Source organism: Eschrichtius robustus, chromosome 9 (assembly GCF_028021215.1).
Source record: "Eschrichtius robustus isolate mEscRob2 chromosome 9, mEscRob2.pri, whole genome shotgun sequence".
Lineage (NCBI taxonomy): Eukaryota > Metazoa > Chordata > Mammalia > Artiodactyla > Eschrichtiidae > Eschrichtius > Eschrichtius robustus.
Genome location: NC_090832.1, coordinates 30,651,977 through 30,664,492, shown reverse-complemented (window position 1 = coordinate 30,664,492; position 12,516 = coordinate 30,651,977). Strand labels below are relative to the sequence as shown.

General features: G+C 39.5%; 2 pseudogenes; both read left to right on the top strand.

Annotated features, from left to right (window-relative positions):
- Positions 1–4,053, top strand: part of LOC137769222 (small ribosomal subunit protein uS2 pseudogene) — a 30,090-nt pseudogene extending 26,037 nt beyond the window's left edge.
- LOC137769224 (small ribosomal subunit protein eS12-like) overlaps positions 1–12,290 on the top strand; it is a 41,138-nt pseudogene extending 28,848 nt beyond the window's left edge.
- Positions 12,291–12,516: the final 226 nt, after the last annotated feature.

The window sequence follows — 12,516 nt, the reverse complement described above, 5'->3', positions numbered from 1 at the left end:
CCTTCCCTAGGCCTTTGTCAGCTCCACCTGGATTTCTCCTCAACGGCTTCCCTGACTCCAGTTTTGCTACTCTGCAAGCCAAACTGCATTTCTGCTAGACAGGTAAATTTCCTAAACCTCTGTGATGACCTATATGGGAAAAGGATCTAAAAAAGAGTGGATATATGTATATGTATAACTGATTTACTTTTCTGTAGAGCAGAAACTAACACGACATTGTAAATCAGCTATACTCCAATAAAAATTAAAAAAAAAAAGAAAAGAATAATCTGGGCTTTGGGGAGTGACAGTCACGGCGCTCCACCCTGAGAGAAGAAACCAACTTTATACGTTTGGAGAAAGCAACTCAGTGTCTTGATTTTGTGTGATGAATCTGCATGACACAGCTAGTTTCATTACTGAGGCTTTGGGCTCCAGCTGGCTCCACTAACGGGCATTCTGAAAAGGTTTTTCTAAGAAATTAACTCCGTGGAATATTGAGGCCTGTCACCTCTCTGTTGGTTCTAATCTTTCTGACATGATTTTACTTGCCAAGAGTACGCATGTCAGTTTTATATTCATCGCTTTGGTTGAAAATGTTTGGAGCAGGAAAACCAATTCTATGGCTGGGGCTTTCTAGGTGCATGGATTTCAGTGGCCTCAGATGGTTGCCACACCTTAATTCCTGCAAGCTCCCAAGCTTCTTGTCCTTGAAGTTCTTTAAAAGCAAGCCTCAAAACCCTAGGAGGTAACGTAAGCAATTGGTCAGCCTTCTACTGTCCACTCTTCTTGATCCTAAACTAAATTAGCATGATCTCATTTATTCTCCAACTTTTTGTTGACAGCCTATTATGTATCAGGTTTACCCCCATGGAGAACACAAGGTAGTGAGAAAGTCAAATAACCAGACTGGCAATAAAATAAAGCCTCATACACACCATGACAGGTGCAGTGTAGGTTAGGGCTCTGGAGCCAGACTAAATTTGAACTCTAGCTCTGCCACTTACTGGCTGTGTAATGTTGGCCAAGTAACTTAACATCTCTGTGTCTCAGTTTTGCTATCTGTAAATGAAAATAATAATGGCACCGCCTTTCTACACTACCCAGCCAGGGGTCCATATGGCTTGTTCTGCATTCTCATTGTAACTTAAAGGGAAGCTCTCACAATGTCCGGAGCCCTTGATGTCCTGAAAATGAAGGAGGAGGATGTCCTCATTCCTTGCAGCAGGAACCCACTTAGGTAGCACCAACCTTGACTTCCAAATGGAACAGTACATCTACAAAAGGAAAAGTGATGGCATCTACATCATAAATCTGAAGAGGACCTGGGAGAAGCTTCTGTTGGCAGCTCGTGCCACTGTTGCCATTGAAAACCCAGCTGATGTCAGTGTCCTATCCTCCAGGAATACTGGCCAGCGAGCTGTGCTGAAGTTTGCTGCTGTCACTGGAGCCACTCCTATTGCTGGCCGGTTCACTCCTGGAACCTTCACTAACCGGATCCAGGCAGCCTTCCGGGAGCCAAGCCTTCTGCTGGTTACTGATCCCAGGGCTGCCCACCAGCCTCTCACGGAGGCCTCTTTTGTTAACCTGCCTACCACTGCTCTGTGTAACACAGACTCTCCTCTGCGTTATGTGGATGCTGCCATCCCATGCAACAGCAAGGGAGCTCACTCAGTGGGTCTGATGTGGCGGATGCTTGCCCGGGAAGTTCTGCGCATGCGTGGCACCATCTCCCGTGAACACCCATGGGAAATCATGCCTGATCTCTACTTCTACAGAGATCCTGAAGAGATTGAAAAGGAAGAGCAGGCGGCAGCTGAGAAGGCTGTGACCAAGGAGGAATTTCAGGGTGAATGGACCGCTCCAGCTCCTGAGTTCTCTGCTACTCAGCCTGAGGTGGTGGACCTGTCCGAAGGTGTGCAGGTGCCCTCTGTGCCTATTCTGCAGTTCCCCACTGAAGACTGGAGTGCTCAGCCCACCACTGAAGACTGGTCTGCAGCTCCCACTGCTCAGGCCACTGAGTGGGTAGGAACAACCACTGAGTGGTCTTAAGCTGTTCTTCCACAAACTCTTAAAATGGAAATAGGTTGATGGAAAATAAACAGTTTCTAAAAAAAGAAAATAATAATAGCACCTAATTTATAGGATTATCTTGAAAGTTAATTGAAATGATGTAAGAAAAGTGTTTAGAACAATACCTGGCACAAAGGAAGTACTCAGTAAATATCAGCTAATATATTCCAGCCCAGAGGAAAGGTGGGATGCAATGAAACAGAGCATGGGCCAGCTGATTATTGTTGGTACAGACTAGTACATATGAGAGTTTGATAGCCAGAGTCCACTTTGGCTGGTCATGGCATCTGTCCTGATTGGTCAGTATGTCCATTTTGATTGGTGGGGAATTAATTGTGCTGTATGGGTTGTTTATTATTATTTATACCATCCCAGAGTCTAAATCATTGGTCCTGAAACATTAATATACACTAGAATAAGTGGAATGCTTGCTAAAAATGTGGTTTGTTGGACCCCAGCCCAGAGAGTTTGATTCAGTTAACATGGAGTGGAGCCAGAAATATTTTACACAAGCACTGCAGGTCTGCTGTCTGAGAAACTCTGATTTGGAGGGTCAGGGAAGGTCATCTAGAAGAAGTAACATTTAAACCAAGATCTGAAATTCTAGTTCCTGTAGGCAAGGAAGTGGAGAGAGCAGAATGGAGTAGGAGATTATTCTTCTCAGAGGGAACATCGTGGGCAAAGGCACAGAAGTTAAGGGAAAGAAGTTCAGAATGGCTGCAGTATTGAGTACAAGGGTGGAAGCAACGGGAAAGGCTCTGGTCATAAAGACGTTGTAAGCCATGGATTTTTATTTTATCTTTGGGACAACGAATAGGAAATCACTTTCACGTATTTTAAGGAAGGGTGACAGGATTGTATTCACACACCGGAAGAGCTCTGGTTTTGTGCAAAGGGGAGAAGTCCAGCAAGTCAGAGGCAGGAGGCCAGCCAGTGGGTTCTCTAGTGAAAACTGTTACCTTGACAGGTGGCCTGTCTTCTGTCCTCGCTCTTGCACTTGGCACTCTCCCTGACTCTTTCCTCTCTCCTTGACCCCCTGGACCTCTCGACTCGCTTAGCCACTCAGGTCTTATTGGCTTTCTTCACATCAGGTGTGACCTCCTTGCTCCTGTCTCTGGCAAGAAAGATGCTCTGGTCTCAGTGCCTGGTCACATGGGTGCCTGAGGAAGAAGAGAAAGAGGAGGGAGAGGGTGGAGGTGACTGTAGTGTAAGATGTGAGAGGGCAAGTCATGTCCATCTCTTTGTGGCTACAGAAGTGGCAACGTGTAGCAATAGCGTCTAGGGGTGTAGTATATAGTAGGTGCTCAGCAAATACTTGCTGAAAGAAGGAGAGCTGTGTCTGCAACAGTGGACCCATCCATAAATACTCGAGTGTAATTCAACTGCTACAACCTTGTCATTGTCAATTAGGAGTCATTTTAATTAATCCGTTTGATCATACTTTCTTCTCTTTTTTTCTCCTTATTCTTTGCATATTTCCTAACAGGGAAAGGCGGTTGGACATCATTTTTTCATTAGTTAGTCAACCTCAAAATGTTGTTATTTTAACGATGCATGTTATCCTGCTGTTGTGTCTTTGGCTTTTTGGAATTACTTTGCCAAAGCAGAGAAAGTACAAATCCTAGAAACCTGTTACTCTCTAAACTCGCTTCATAAACCAATCCAGAGTCATTTTCCACAATGGGATTGAGAAAGAAAGAACAGTCAGTTAAGAAGCGTAGCACTTCCTAGCTTACCCTTCAGAATCCATCCTTCAGCTAGCACTTTGGTGCAGGATCCCAGGAGGGCAAGAGATAGAGAATGGGGGTTAAATAAACTTCTAAAATGCTATAATTTTCCATGGGCCATGCTTTAAAACCCTGGGGTTAGTCCCTGGAAAATCATTTATTCAATTATTAAGACAAAGTTATGGATAATGCTTTTTCCTCCACCTGACTGGATATTTGCTAAAGCTGAGTTGTACCCATTGACAATAGGGATTAGGAAGCTTTTTGCTATTAAGTGCCAACTGTGTGTTTAATTGTTACTGCAAGAAAAATAGAATTTACTGGTAAAGTGTGCAGAATTTGAAACAAAGTACCCTTTTTACTTTTGTAGGAAAGTGGATGCTAACCAAATGTGTCCGCATGGTTTCAATTAAGCAGAGGAATGTTAAATGTAAAGCTAAATTGATGAAAATAACCAAACTTTCTGACAAACCAATAAATTGGAGTCTAGAACTCATTGCCCATACTGTATGGCAGCCAGAGAAACATTGCTAGATCATCAATTTTTACTTAATTTTTTGAGTTAGTTTATACTTGAAAAGAAAAAAGGAGTGCTAGGCAAGTAGTTTAAATTCTTCCCAGCTATAAACAGAATATGCACATTGGATGGGGACTTGATTCTTCACTGTATGCAATTGAACTGATTGTTTATTCTTTTAGCAATTTCCTCAGAGAAATTTTCGGAAACCTAAGACAAAGTTTTCAGGGAACTTTCATGTCAACATTTTGGCAAATGATCTGGCAAAACGCTAGTCACTGGACTATTCTTCTAAACTCCTCCGACTGCTCCATAGCAATCCTTAGTCTTTTAAAATAATGTTTTAATTTTCTTTCCCTCAAATTTTTTTACTCCTTCAAGTTGCTGTCATGGTGAGATGACAATGTTCTCAAAAAATTATGAGTTTGGAGAAAATTCTAAATTTCTTGCTGAAGACAGGATAAAATTACACAGTCAGAATCTAACTCTGTGCACATTTCTGCATATGTCAGAAATTTCTCGTATAGAAATTTACCTCTCAATAGGTCTTTTTATTTTGTGGGAAATGGCAGGAAAGAAACTGTTTAAACAAAAAAAAAAGTGGAAGCTAGGGCCATCATCCTTACCATTGTGATCTTCGTGGGATGTGAAATGGGCACTCCTCGCTGAATCATGGCCCGGGAACCCTGTCCCCACATCTTGGTCCCCATCGCCCTACAGGTTCAGAGGCTTCCTGAGATCCTCTTGCTTAGAAATTAGAACTGCTGCCAAATGTAGGGCGGAGTCTCTTGGTTTTCATGGCCCTGGCTCAGGTTCAGAGATTGCCAGATGGACCCTGTGTTCTAATTTGGTGCATTCCCAGCCAAGGGCCTATTCACAACCTATTTTATGCTGTAATTTTAACGACAATTTTTTTTTTTTTAATTAGATGATCATTCAGCACATGTTTTTGGTGACCACTCAGTGTTATTTTTGCCAAATTATTTTTTGGGCACTGTCATGAAATGGCTTCTTTAAATGCTTTCAGATCAAGTTTTCCAACCTTTTTTCAAACTCACCCAAAATTTTAAATCAGACATAATTAAATATATTACATATTTACATTAGACTCTATTTCAAATTTTCACTACCTATTTAAATGGCATCCAGAGGGGGAAAATAAAGTAATCTTGTTTGAGAGTAGGTAACACAGTTTTCCCTAAATTTACCTTTGGATCTAGTTGTTTCTAATGGTTCTGACTCTACTCAATTAATATTGCTGCTACCACCCCATTAACTGCTATATTTAATATGTATTAAGATGCTCTTGATAATAAAGTATTTGAGCATTTTATGTAATGATAACCATCCAAAAGTTGTATCATCTGCACATTTGACCAGCTTAAATCTCTAAGGTATTCATTCACATCACAGATAAAAATGTTGAACATTTGAGTTCTGTGATGAGCCACTGAGCATCTCCCTCCAAGTTCAGCTGATCTGAAAATACTTACCGTGCATTCTTTGCTCAGCCTTGGGTTGCAAAGATAAAGAATATTACATGGTCTCTGCCCTATTTAGAGTTCAATAGGGATGATGGTAATGCACTGACTGATAAATATATTCCAGCCAGCTATGAATCCATTTAATGTTGTATTCCTTAGGTCACATTCCTGATTCTTTCAATTTATTAAGTGCCTTCTATATATCAGGCAATATGATAGGTCTTGGGAAAAAATAAAACATGGTCTGTGATCATTATTTCATCTACAAATTTATCCTGAGAGACTGTATCAAGGGTTTTGCTATAATCAATATCCACTATGCCAGTTGATTTAGGATAGCTTCCACCATGTGGCTTTACTAAATTCGGACAGCCGTAGCTTGTAGAGAGCAAGCCTAACTCTCAAGTTTAGGATGGTACCTGAAGCTTTCTGATACTCTGTCTCCTTAGACATCCCTTTGACTTTATCAACCTCTTTTGTAGGTTTTGTATTTTCTTATTACTTTATTTTTAGAAAACTCCACCGTATATTTGTATTTCTTTTTTTATATATAAATTTATTTATTTATTTATTTTATTTATTTATTTTTGGCTGTGTTGGGTTCGTTGCTGCGCATGGGCTTTCTCTAGTTGCGGCGAGTGGGTCTACTCTTCGTCGTGGTGCGTGGGCTTCTTATTGTGGTGGCTTCTCTTGTTTCAGAGCAAGGGCTCTAGGCATGCAGGCTTCAGTAGTCGTGGCACACAGGCTCAGCAGTTGTGGCTTGAGGGCTCTAGAGCACAGGCTCAGCAGTTGTGGCGCATGGGCTTAGTTGCTCCGCGGCATGTGGGAATCTTCCCGGACCAGGGATCGAACCCGTGTCCCCTGCATTAGCAGGCGGATTCTTAACCACTGTGCCACCAGGGAAGTCCTGTATATTTGTATTTCTCATTCATCCTTTCTTCTCTAGTCTTTCAAAACTCCCTGCTCTCCAGTTCTATCCAGGACTTCTCAATTTTCACACTAGTGTTCAACCTTAAGTCAATTTATCACCCATTCCAACATTAGTACTTTCAAGAGATATGTAAGGACATCTAATAAATGTGTTGGGCGTGATATTTATCAGTTGTTGTACATTATCACTCTCATTATACATTTGCTTTAAATATACCTGAGATCACTTTTGTCTGTAGCCAAAAGAAGTTGTCATGTGTAATATGGGGTAAGAAACGTTACTCTTTACACCACAGAATCAAGGCCTGATAAATGCAAGGTTATTATGAGGATGGTGGGGCAGTGTACTTCAAAGAGGGGTTTTCAGGAAGGTCTTAATGTAACATTCTGCACTAAAGAAATACCATTAAGCCCACTTCATCCAATTTGCCCTTCAAGGCCCATTTAGAGTACTTATGAACCTTCCTATCACAGCATAAAAGTTAATACAGCTTAGAAGGTTTTCCACTTGAGGGATGGTCAACCGTTTTATAATCCTTTAATTACAATTCTGTGCTGTCATTTTGGTACAGAAGTGATAACATTCGGATCCAACAATCATTTATTATTGAGGGCCTATTGAGTATAGGCACTCTGATAGGCACTTTCATAATAAATTGTTATTCTCTATTTCAACAAGTATATTATCTTGAGAACTTATTATGTGTCAAGTTTGTGTACTATATGGAAGATTTGATATTTGGTGTAAAATCTTGGGAGAATCCTATTGAATGTAAAATATGAAGTTAAAGCCTTTCAGAAAGTTCTTTGTGTTTATTTTACCAAAATAATTTTGTGAAAGTTTCCCATATTCCAGAATCTTAGATACAGAACAACAACAAAACAAAATGAGAAACTTTTATTATAGGAATATTGTTAATATTTTTATTTGATTTTCTCAACAGAATACAGAATAAAGCAAAGATCATGTATGAGAGGAAATATATACATTTTTCCTTTTTACATTTTTTCTTTTATTTTTGTCTTTTTTCTGCTTGAAAGTCACAATAATGTACAATGAATATAAATTTACAACATATTTAATAATTTTGTATTTTATATGAATTTTAATGTCAATATTCAAATTCAAACAATGGTTTGGATGAATCCAATTTATATATGAATGACTCAATTTTGGTCACCAGGACACTTGTGTAACCTACTTTTTGGTGGATTCCCTTATATTCGCCTTTCAACAGTGCTGACTTGTCAGTGTTGGTTAAATTCTAAAAAGAGATCAGCATGGAACTCAGAATAGGCTCAGAACTCAGATAGAAAACCTTGTTCCTAGTTCTAATTTAGGTTGTAACATTAGCCGTATTCTTTTGCCTCTCCATATTTAGCATTGGTAAATTTCTATTGAATAACAATCTATAGGGATTCCCTAAAAATAATTTTAATTTTAAGAAGTTTAAAATAATAATGGTAATAAAAAACAACAACAGCAACATCAGTAATATTAGCTAATATTTATAAAGGCTAATTGTTTTAAATATACCCTCTTTTTATCCTTATAACACTTTATGATTGTAGGTTATCAATATTATCTCCATTTTACAGCTGAAGAAACTGAGGTTTCAAGAGGTTAAATATCTGCCATGTTCTTAATGCATATTTTATTGAGCCTCCTTTGGATTTTTTCTCTCCATTTTATTTGTCTTGTATGAATACTACAGTGATAATAGGTATACCTAAAAATCTGAAACCAGTTCTCATCACCATTTTTTGAAAGGTTTTGTGTAAATATGTGTGTGTGTTTGTATTCATACAAATGCTTACCTAAATAGTGTATAAAATCTGATGTAACATATAAAAATACTAAAGAAATGCTAAATTTGAAATTTGAGACTAAAAATAATACTGTTCAATTGTTAGTAGCATCGAAGAAACATTTGAAAATAATATTATAGAAGGTTAAACAAATGGGAGAGGGGTTATAATCTCAGGCAGTTTTTGAGATTTAGCGAGAAACCAGTAGGGTCCTTGGGACAACCTTTAGAAAATGGTTTTGCACAGGATGACCTCTTTTTTTTCCTTCGGGCTGTAACAAAGGGCATTTTGTTAATAGAGCAATTTATGTCAAATCCTTTTTTGAGCTCAGGAAGACCAGATTTTTGCTCCCAGGTTGTATTTCTCTCATCCTTCTAAGGCCAAGGTTTGAAAAAAAATCTCTAAAAGCAAGATTCAATAAATACATGGGCTTGCTAGAAATATTTAGTCACTTGGTCTTGTGACTGCGGCAAATCATTCACTTGAGCAGAACCCAAAGGGCTTGTATTTCCCGTTATGGGAAATACAATCTGGGTAAGATGGAGAAGGTTCTTTAAGGGGAGAGGTTTGTGGGTCACTTCAAAGTTACGCATGCTTACCTAGGGTTCTCTCCTTGAGGAAACTCTGTTAGCGTCAGCATCCATGTTTCTGTTTTCAGTTTAGAATGCTCATTTCTCCTCCCCACTCAGCCCTCCCTTCCTGTTTTTTTTTGTTTTTTGTTTTTTTTTTCTGATAGTTTTGCAGACTCAAAATGCCTCTCTCGGGACACAGTGCAGAGGTCTGGGATGTGATGCTGAACCACCAGCGGTGATTTAGAACAATCAAGACCCCCTGGATGTATTTTTATACTTTACCAGCAGTTTGATAACTAAGGACTATAAACTTTGAACGGTGATTCCAAGTCCCCGTAGACTGTCAGGCTTACAATTCACCTTCCACACTGTTTTATAGAGAATGACACTAGCTCCTGCCTTTTTAAAAAAAGTAACTTCTGGTTCATTAGAAATATTGAACCATGATATGTTATAAATGTTGAAAAACTATGATGGTTGACAGTATTCTTATGTGTAAATTCCTTTTTAGGATGGCCTTCCCTTATTTGTTACTTACAGTAGCAAATAATCAGCCCAAATAAGTTATTTGAATGTACATATCCATCACATAAAACCAATTATAAAACTAATCATAGCTCTCTCCCTGTGGCCGCGGAGGCGCGGGTGCACTCAAGATTCAGCTCCACCTATAACCCACCGCCATGGCCGAGGAAGGCATTGCTGCTGGAGGTGTAATGGACGGTAATACTGCTCTGGAAGAGGTGCTGAGGCCCGCTTTCATCCACGATGGCCTAGCACATGGAATTCGTGAAACTGCCAAAGCCTTAGGCAAGCGCCAAGCCCATCTCTGTGTGCTTCCAACTGTGATGAGCCTGTGTAGGTCAAGTTGGTGGACGCCCTTTGTGCTGAGCACCAGATCAACCTGATTAAGGTTGGTGACAAGAAACTAGGGGAATGGGCAGGCCTCTGTAAAACTGACAGGGAAAACCCTGTAAAGTGGTGGGCTGCAGCTGTGTGGTGGTCAAGGACTATGGCAAAGAGGCTCAGGCCAAGGATGTCATCGAGGAGTACATCAAACGCAAGAACTGATCAAGTAAAAAAACTGGGCTCTTGTTCCTCAAAAAACAAACAAACAAACACACATAAAAACTCGTCATATCCTTTTGGTATAGAGTGAGAATATCTTTTCTCATGCAAAAAAAAAAAAAAAAAAAGGGTTCTATTTTGATCTTTAAAATTGAACAAACATTCACTGAGAATTGGCTAAATGCCTTGTACTCTGCTAAGTGCTGGAGAGTAAACAACAGCAGCTCCTGTAGTTAAGAAGTTTCCAGGCTAGCATATTTCATTTCCACAAAAGTAGTGCTGTGCTATTAAGATGACATTAAATATTATAACCAAAAAAAGACAGTGATTTTCAAGATACGTTCTTAGTGGAACTACTGTTTAAACTGCAGTGTATTAATAGGCAATACTGCAAGGAAGTGTTCTGCTGTCAAGTAAGTTTGGAAAATGCTGATTCGGCAAATTTAAATCGGATTCTTTTTGTGCCCCTCCTCCAGGAGGTGGGGTGGTGATCAGCATCCCCAGTTTACCTGAGCTCAGAATTCTTTTTCTTAAACACCTCCAGGAGCAGGGTCTTGTGGAAAACAATTTTTAACAATGAAATATTCATTTTTAATAATTTTAAAACTTTTGTTAAAGGACACTTGCTGAACTAGAAAGTTCCAAGTGACAGTTCTCAGGGGACTGAAAGATCTGCTGCGTGACAGTTTACTTTCATGGTTGGAGAGCGCCCTGAGCCTGTCAACTTTTTACCTGACATGCTACTCCTCAGAAAATCCCAGCTCCTGCCTTGCCTTGTTTCCTCAGTCATCCCATAGTCCTCCGATGATAAGAGATGAGAAAAATAGAAAGGGAGTAACCAGGAACGTCACAGAGAGGTGGCAGGTGCACTGACACGAGGGCAAATTCCTTGGCTTGATTTGGAGAGCAGCTGGGTCAGGCATCACCCTATGAATCTCCTGGGGTAACTCAGCTTCGTGACACTTTCATAAACCTGAGTATTTATTTTACCAAGTGAGATGTTTCTCTGAGGCTTTGTTTATATATAGGGATAGTGGAGGCAGCTGTGAGGGACGTGGCCAAGACATTCCAGGCACCAGCCCTGGCCCCTTGGATTTTCCTTGAACACAGACACCTGTTTTAGGGGAGATTTCTAGTGGTGCTTTATAGCTTTCAAAGTGCTTTCGCATAGTTCATTGCATTTGATCCTTTTATCAACCCCCTGAATTAGCATGGCGGGAATCCTTTCCACTTTAGAGATGAGCAATTTAGGTTTAGAGATGAAAGCACTTGCCTAGAGTTAGTTACATGCTAAGGAAATAACCAAATCAGCATTAGGACACAGGTGCAGTGCTTCCCAAGAATCACCTTGAGATTTAGTAGGTCGATGATGTGGCCAGAGGTTCTGCCTTCCTAACAGTCTCCTAGGTGATTCTGATATGGCTGGTTCCTGCTAGACCATACTTTGAATAGCCAGGTCGAAACTTTTCGTCCTTCACAGCTCCCTCCCAGAGGTGCAGGTCCCGTCTGTATTCTTTTGTCTCTGTTTTTTCTTTTTTCTTTTGCCCTACCCATGTACGTGGGGATTTTCTTGCCTTTTGGGAAGTCTGAGGTCTTCTAACAACGTTCAGTAGGTGTTCTGTAGGAGTTGTTCCACGTGTAGATGTATTTTTCATGTATTTGTGGGGAGGAAGGTGATCTCCACATCTTACTCCTCTGCCATCTTGAAGGTCTCTTGGAAAGAATAGATTTTTAACTGTAGTTCTCTTGTGGATACATTTTTTTCTAGGTAGGTGAAGTGTCTCGGAATTGTATCTTGATTTAGTAGATGGGTAAGGGGTACCATGGTACAGATAACAGTATGAGGTAATGGTTTACATCTGGCTTCTGGAATCACACAGGCTTGATTTGAATTCCAGAACTTCTATCTATGTGACCTGGGCAGTTTATCTAACTTCTTCTATACAACGAGAGTAAATGATAGTACTTACGTCTTCACATTAGATGTTCAATAAATGTTAGAACAACATTTTCTGTTTTACAGAGGATAATTGATGTATGCATGTTATTGTCAAAATATAATATGTTGAATTTCACTTGAATATCAATTTCATAAAATTGTACATGAGGATAAGGTGTTGAGTGAATAGATAAATGATTAATTGACAATTATATACCTTTGAGAGCTACAGTGTATGATCCTGGAGTCTTTGCTTTCTAAAGCTGTAAGATTTATTTTCTAATTAAAATAATTTAAGATTATTATGCATATTTACAAAGCCCCAAATAGAATTCTTGAGTTTTCAACATAAATGTTTATTATTTTTTTAAATTTGGAAGGTTCTTGTTAAAAAAATTCAAAACAAAAATAATCTGTG